Source organism: Thunnus maccoyii, chromosome 1 (genome assembly GCF_910596095.1).
Source record: "Thunnus maccoyii chromosome 1, fThuMac1.1, whole genome shotgun sequence".
Taxonomy (NCBI): Eukaryota; Metazoa; Chordata; class Actinopteri; order Scombriformes; family Scombridae; genus Thunnus; species Thunnus maccoyii.
The window spans coordinates 25,416,874-25,425,202 of record NC_056533.1 but is presented as its reverse complement, the minus strand read 5'-3'; the positions used below and the strand labels follow the sequence as shown (position 1 = coordinate 25,425,202).

The 8,329-nt window shown below is 37.4% G+C and overlaps 1 long non-coding RNA gene across 4 annotated transcripts; it reads left to right on the top strand.

The window, feature by feature from the left end:
* The first annotated feature begins 3,789 nt into the window (after window positions 1-3,789).
* Window positions 3,790-6,103, top strand: LOC121898381. Of its 4 annotated transcripts, none has more exons than XR_006096450.1 (7): window positions 3,790-3,948; window positions 4,046-4,154; window positions 4,265-4,394; window positions 4,485-5,051; window positions 5,136-5,315; window positions 5,626-5,738; window positions 5,965-6,103. It is a non-coding gene; the product is annotated as an uncharacterized LOC121898381 (long non-coding RNA). The 4 variants fall into 4 exon arrangements; XR_006096451.1 differs by having other exon boundaries at window positions 3,790-4,154; window positions 4,485-4,578; window positions 4,727-5,051; XR_006096449.1 differs by having other exon boundaries at window positions 3,790-4,154; window positions 5,989-6,103.
* The last annotated feature ends 2,226 nt before the right edge of the window (window positions 6,104-8,329 follow it).

The following is an 8,329-nucleotide window of genomic DNA, read 5'->3' as shown; positions in this document are numbered from 1 at the left end:
TGCCTATATGTGATTCATCTCACAGCTCTTTATGAGACTAGGAGTGAGGTAAAGGTAATAAAACATGAAAGAAAGTTACAGGAGAAGCACTTAAATATTTCCTTTTTACTCTCTAGTGCTCTCACAAAGCAACAATGTAGGTGCGTAGCTGTTCAAAAATAGAAAAACTAAGAGTTGTAGGCATTTTTTGAAACTCACTTGAATATTAATAGTTGCTCTTTAAAGAAAGGGTGTAATGGGTGTCATCCTGAAAGTGTTAATCAGGACCAGCTGGAGCTTCTAACTTCCAAACCACAGTAAGCTGTTTTTAAAGTTCTGAAGACTTTGATGTAAGCGATGAGATGGTGCTGCAGGCTGAATTCCTGATTGACTTGTTATCATTCAGAGGTTATTGTATAGTGCTTAATGTGGTCTCACACTGGCTTGCAATATATGTTCACTCAAACCTGAGGTACTGATGCTTGTTCTCATAGTGTCAAAATTATATGGTTCAACAATGAAAGTACTGCATTTATTCATTAAAACTGAAAAGATACATTTAATTTAGTAAGTGGAATACTTTGTCATGGCACAAAACATCTGCAGTTTGCTGAGAGCTTCCATCTGAAGGATTTCCCATGTAATTCATATTTTACGCCCTAATATTGAGTTTCCCACATCTATGTTCTTATATTGTGAAAAAGTTATGTGATGGTGCACTGCAGGTTTTTAATGAAATATTTCACAGAGTAAGAATTTGCAATTCCTTGTTGACATAAAGCAGCAGGAGTGCCAGAATCTTTTTCAGCAATAACTGTATTTCAGTCAGCCAACTCACGTGGAATAGATTATTACATACAGCATTAATGTTTAGCATCTAGGCTCTAAACCCTTCGCTCCTAACAAGGCAACATCAAGTTCAGCACAGCAGGGCGTGGGGGGTGACAATGCTAACTTCCCCCCCAGGGGGAGGAAGAGTCAGAACCTACAAATGGATGGTGGGGTGGTGTTGGGGCTTTTGAAACACTACATGAACAGTAGCAGCGGCAGCTGGAGCATGAGTGAGCAGTGTGGCAGCACGCATGCAGCAAAAATGTGAGCAGAGCACTGACAGCTTAAGTACATCGCTGTGATTAAAAGGGTGCACTGTATGTTGCAGTGAGAGGAGTATGCCATGTGAGTGAAGCAAGAAGGGCTGCCTAAACTGGCTTGCAGACTTTGATTCATCCTATTTATTTGTGTTTTTTACTTGGAATGTGGAAGTGTATTCAAATGATATCATATGAAATCATATTGTATTCTTGTTTTACAAAGTCCTGTTATCCAAATGATTGCAAGCAATCTGAACTTTTAATTTGATGTTATATAGTAATAATAATAATAATAATAATAATAATAATAATAATAATAATAATAATAATAATAATAATAATAATAATAATGATAATAATAATAATAATAAAAGTAATGTAATGTCATGGTAATTAGCTCATGTATACCAATAGATTACATTACAGACTACAAACCTGGTTACATTTTGAATGTATAATTTCTGTGATCAAGCCTACTTACTCTTTACTAAGCATTACTCTCTCCGAGGTCATCCCGAGTCGACTCCTCAACTCACATTTCACTTTGAAAGTGATTATTCCTGGAAAGGAACCCAGCCAAGCGTTTCTCTTCACATTATACTGCCCTGTTTTTTTCACTTGGCAGGAAGTGAATAATACTGTCAGTATTCTCAGAAAGTTTTAACTTGGTAACTGAATTAAAAACAGTGAAGTAAGTATTTTCATTCCTGATTCACATTATATTTATTTGATTGATGCTTTTGAGGTTTTCATGCCTTTACTACTGTTCTTGATTTGAAAGGAATTTTGAATTTGAAGGAATTTAAATATTGTACATTAAGAGAGAAACATTTTCCACTGTTTACCCTCAGTGACATCCATGGAGATGACAGCATGGCCACTGATGTTTTTATATTTCCTTATACTGTATCCCTGCTTGTCTCACCAAAGTCTAGACTAAAACAAATTCCATGGACGAAAATTTCAAATATAGACACAGCTAAAGCCAATATCAACCATTCTGCTTTAGTCTCAACTTTCCATTTACTGTAATGAAGTCAGATGGTGGTGTTTTATATCCCAAAGCCATAAGCAAGCCCATTTTAAAGGACTTGATTTATTCTACTGCTGTTTTCTGTCTTTTCCAGACAATCAATAGACGCTATCAGGTAAATGGATATTACTGGCATGTATCTAATCTGAATTAGGGTTTTGTAGCTCATTGATTTCAGATATATGGCATTTTTGAATAATGTTGTTGAGAAAATTAAAACACTTCTTTTCCCCTCTTGAACCAGTAGAGTTTTGTAAATTTTTGCAAAATATTCAATAAGGATACATAAACTTCTAGATGGCTTAGAGCTTCAAATATTGTAATGTAATTATGCTCACATAATCAGGACCATAACTACATTAATTGAATCAGAGTGTGTTCTGTGCACATTGACTTAATAAGCGCTTTTGGACTGGAGGAACTTTTTCATAGCTCTAAGAACTGTTAGAGGAACTACCCCCTTTTTATTGTGTCCACACTGCAGGAAGTGGGAATGATCATAGAACGCCGTTTTGAGGGACTTTTTTAGTTCCTACTTCAGGATAGGTACTCTCCAAGCAGAAGAGGAACCTTGAGTGATGTAAGTGTATGTTGATTGATCAAATTGGTCATGAGCCAATGCAGCACTAGCAACCACCATTTTTAAAAACCTGTGCAAAACAACCACATGGTCTAAATTTGCATGTCTCCTTTCCAACCTTGTTATTATCACAAAACACACGACACACAACAAACACACAGCTCTGATCACGGCGTCCTCCATCTTGTTGTTGTTGTTGTTGTATCTTGCGCAAAAGTGACATTGCTATACCAACCGCCAGATGATTAGCTAGCTGGCAGTCTATGGTAACATTAGCTAGCTAACCGGTAGTTACTAAAACCTCCAACTTTATCAATGACGATTCAACAACAATTCACAGGCAAGCTCAAAGCGATGGAAAACAAAGCTTTATATTTTTTCTGTATAAAATCTTGTTTAAGGCTGGAGCTAACGGTTGTGGGTCTGCAGTTGAACATCAAAGGGGCCACAAAAACGTGTCCCAACAAGCAGACACGCACATTTAATGTGTCTGGTTGTCTGTGTGACCAGGATTTCACTTTATTTTTTACTGTTCTTCCTTTAAATGTTAATTTACTTTGTCAAACTTTCTTGCATGTCTCAGTAAAAATGCTGGCCCAGGTGAATTACAGCCAACAGCAAAAGTATGTGAAGTTGGATAAGGTTGAAGGACTTTTTGAATTTCTGCAATTCCATGTAAAAGGTATTAAATTTTACTTTAGCTTGGCTTAGAAAAAATGTTTAAAAATACACCCATATTCTCTTAAAACCTTGTTCTGCAAGCTCCTTAATGATGTAGACTGATTTATTTACATGCCTTCAGCAGACTCTTTCATAAATGGGGGTAAATTGCTAAACATTTTCAGTTCTGCAATGTGTGCCTAGTAGAGTGTAGAGCATAATATACACCAAAACAGTCAATTAAAAAAAAAAAAAAGCCAATCATCAACTTTCACATTTGGATTTAAGGGGGAATGGGTTTTGCAAGGGCAAAATGCTCTAGGTCTATTTAATGATTATGCAGTGGTGGATGAATGTATTTAACGTGAACAGTCATTCGCTGAGAGGCAAGAAACAGTGTTGACTTCAAAAGCACATTCAGTTTTATCTTACTATCTTTTCCAGTCATCAAGAGACTTTGCCTGCCTCCTGATGCAAAAGTTATATACCATGATGCATGGAACAGGGACAGAAGTTGATGCAGAAATATTCAGCAACCTCATTAGACAAGGCAGTGTGGGGTGGTGCTAACATTTTTCTCAAATCACGGTGGGATGTAAAGGCAGGTATAATCAAGCACTCTACACCCTACAGAATAAAATTATCCACACTTTTTCTATTCCTTTAGAATTTTCTGATTGCTTCTTGTCTTCTGCTTCTGAGATGTCTGACCCAAAGCTTCAGCTCAAGTGCATCAACTGTAATCATAGATGAGGTCCCTGGCAAGAGACAAAGAATTGAGGATACATGTGTTGCAATGTCTGCTAAACAGGTTATAACAAAGCTTGATTCTCATGAGTTTCTGAACACTTTCACATTTTTTCACTCTGAGTCTGTAGAAAAGCTGTTTATCACCATTCTCATGTTTTTGTTTATTATTAGTTGAATGAAGCTGTGCTAAGAGGGAAGTCCAGTGGTGAATAAGTAGACTACTACAGGAGTACCAAACAACAGATGCCACAAGAAGAGAAATGGTTAACATACTGGTGGCTCACATGATTGATAATCATGGGTATGTGTGTTTCATATCCTTTTTATTTGTGCCAAATAACTGCATGGCTACTGCATACATTTAAATTACTAATTTAACATCTCCTCTCAGGCACCTCTCCACTAAAGCAATCAGAGAAGAGTGCACTCTTGGGATAGTGATGCTGTTCCCTTCCCTCAAGCATCCATATTCCAAGAAAGGCCGTGTAATAGTCATTATTACTGTTTGCATGACACTTTCATGTCATACTTGCATATTGTGACACGAAGCTATGTGCATGACAGTGACATTTGAATTCTCTGAGATCTCTTATAAGCCGAGTATTACAGCGCACTTAATATTTTTCATTTCAGGAACATTTCTATGATGCTGCAAGCAGCACAGGATTTCACATTTCTTGGCGTCTGATAACAGTCCAAAGGAAGATTCATTGAGGATCTGCACTGCCACCAAATAGCTCTATTGACTTTTCTCCAGGAGGCCCACATTTTCAAAGGACTGTTAATGTTGAAAGGCAGCTTGATGAGGATGCTTGCCAAGAGGCCATGTCTTTGTTCAACCATACCATTCAATGATTTTCCAGAGACCTTTCAGCATTGTCAGAAGCTTGTTAATAACCCAGGCAGAAGTGTCGATGTCCTCTCCACCTTCCCAAGATTCCTGGATACAAAGGGATTGGTAAGTTTGGAATGAAATGTTTAGAATGGCTTGAAATGTAAAAGTATTTCCTGTAGTAACAGTTTAATATATTCTTTCTTAAAGGTGGATCAAGACTTCATGCTCCTATTTGATGATGAGACATCCTCCAGGCTGTTTCAGAAATGGGATGTGTTCTTCAAGCCAAATGTCATAAAGAGGCTAAGCAGCTCACTTCAACACCAGAGTTGCGTCGCTTAGTGCAGTCAGCATAAATTCCCCCAGGAAGTGATCTGGTTGAGACAAGTAGGTTGTATTTGTTTTGCTTGTTTTAAACCATTTGCTATAATTGCAGTTATAGTTGCTTCATTCATTATTTTTATGACTATATGATTAAAACTGGGAAACGCGAGCACCTGTGAGATAGTATTTTAATTTGTTTATTCTGTGTATCTCTGAAAGTTTATTTGGATTGGGATAAATATGAACAATGGACAGATGACTGTTTAAAACTATCTCATAATGCCTCCCTGTTCTCATTCAAACTGGAAAATAATTAAATTTCAAGAGTTTTCAGTTAATTCTTGTGACTCTTTGTCGTCTGCCTACGACCAAGAAATGGCCCCCATTGTTGTTGATACATCTCCTTCCACCAACACCACCGGGGGGACTGAAGTCTCCAGAATTAGTGAATGTGATGCAGTTAAGAGACTTATAGTCTTTAATAAGGTAATTATAATATTAATGTGATTTTAAGGTGTTCATATTTTTTCACATCACCTTCTTAGCCACATGTGTAAATGAGAATGTAAATTGTTAAAAAATGGATGAAACTGAAATTAAGTCTTCACAGGCATTCCCATCTTGCACTAGCCAGTGAGAAGATGTTTCAGTAATCACTTCTATAATGTAGTTTTATCTGTGGCTGCGCATTATTATTGTGTCTAATGTTCAGGTTCGTCATCTCAACCCTGGTCAGGCTGCAGTTTAGAGGAGCGTCTCTGCAGCCAGCAGGGTCAGCAGCTGTACCTCCTTGCTGTTGGGCGTCAGAAGAGCAAGATTGACAGCTTCTACATCACCATGGACAAGCATCTCATCTCATGCCAGGCAAAAGTGTGATGCAGTTAAGAGACTTATAGTCTTTAATAAGGTAATTATAATATTAATGTGATTTTAAGGTGTTCATATTTTTTCACATCACCTTCTTAGCCACATGTGTAAATGAGAATGTAAATTGTTAAAAAATGGATGAAACTGAAATTAAGTCTTCACAGGCATTCCCATCTTGCACTAGCCAGTGAGAAGATGTTTCAGTAATCACTTCTATAATGTAGTTTTATCTGTGGCTGCGCATTATTATTGTGTCTAATGTTCAGGTTCGTCATCTCAACCCTGGTCAGGCTGCAGTTTAGAGGAGCGTCTCTGCAGCCAGCAGGGTCAGCAGCTGTACCTCCTTGCTGTTGGGCGTCAGAAGAGCAAGATTGACAGCTTCTACATCACCATGGACAAGCATCTCATCTCATGCCAGGCAAATCGCTCCCTCGGGGCATTTGATGAACTCTTCAAAGCACATTTTGTGTTTAATTTGTCTTATGATGTTGTATTTGTGAATTTTTACACATTCCTGCAGATAACAGTGTATAATATTGATGTGGGGAAAATGGAGTCACCCAGATTTAGAGACTTGAGAGCCAGACTGCTTAATCAGCCAGTAGTGCTCTCACTCTGTGAGTAAGAGGCTATAACAATGCTGACCTGTTTTATGTGTCAGAAACAGTATCCCAGCAGTCAGCAGTTGATTTCACATTTAAGAGTTCAACATGGATACTATCCTGGACCCAAGTTCATATTGTTTTGTTCTCAGCAAGGGTGAAGGCATCAGTTCCTAACATATGCAGGTTTTCAGAAGCGCCTTAATAGTGTTCATAGCACAGTCCAGCTCAAACTTAAACTGTTGCGTCTTCCTTTAGAGAGCCAGTTGCGACTTCATCTCAAGCACATGCTTTGGAGGACCAATTTAATCCCCAAAATCAATGTAGCTCTTCCAGTGTTTCTTCTGAGAGCAGTGATTCAGGACTTACTAAAGATCAAACCAAAGACATATGTGCATCTATTGTGGACAAATTACAGGCGAGTGGGATTTCTAACAGTTTGGGATCTTCAGTTGTGGGAGATTTGGAGGAGTGAGCTTTGCTCGCAGGCAAAGCATATCGTTATTTCTGCTTTACCTATAACTGACCCTAACATATCTGTGATAAATTAATCTTTTAAAAAATTTGAAAACCACATTCACAAATCTGAATACAGAATGAAAACAAAATAATAACTTCAGCCTAAAATGGGGATTTGTCGAGCCAGTAGCAATAACACTGGGAGTGATATATGACAACAGGCGATATATGACAACAGGTGATATATGACAACAGAAATACTGTACTTATGGTTAAGTACCTGTGAAGGATACTTTTATAAATGTGCCAATTTTAGAAACATTGAACTTCATGTGCAGAAATCCAGACATTTGTGCTTTCCTAAAGAAAGAGTATTGATCAGAGCCTGACACTTATACTGACTTTTTTGATGGAAGTTATTTTAAAACCCACCCCTTGTTTACAGAAAAAAGACATAAATTACAAATTCAAGTATACTATGATGATTTTGATACAGTCAATCCTCATGGCTCTAAATGTGGAATTCACAAAATTGGCTGTCTTTATTTTGTTGTCAGAAACTTGCCCCCAAAATTGAATTCGGTTTTGATGAACATTCATTTGGTATCACTTTTTCATGCACAAGATTGGCACAAGTATAGTTTTGATGTTATACTGGAACTGTTGATAAATGATATGAAAAAAATGGAAAGTCAAGGGCTAAGACTTCCATTTTCTGATGAGCAGGTATATGGTACAATCTCACATATCACTGAAGACAATCCCTGGATGCACACAATTCTTGGTTTTAATGAGTCATTCAGTGGTCATCATTTCTGTCGCCGTTGATTGAGAAGAACGATTCTCAAACAGTATAGAGTGAGGATGATCCTAAGGTGATCCTTTGTGGAAAAGATATGTTTGAAATGCATTGCCAGTCTCTCCAGGAAGACCTACAACTGAAGTCACTATATGGTTTGAAAAAAAATCTACACTTAATTCATTGAAGTATATCCACATTTGTAATAACTAATCATTTGGTATAATGCATGATCTTCATGAGGGTTCAGCTCAGGATGGGATCAAATTGCTTTTTGGATAACTCACATGACATTTTATGTCCGAACAGGACTTACATTCCAGGATTTATGCTTTTGATTATGGATTTTT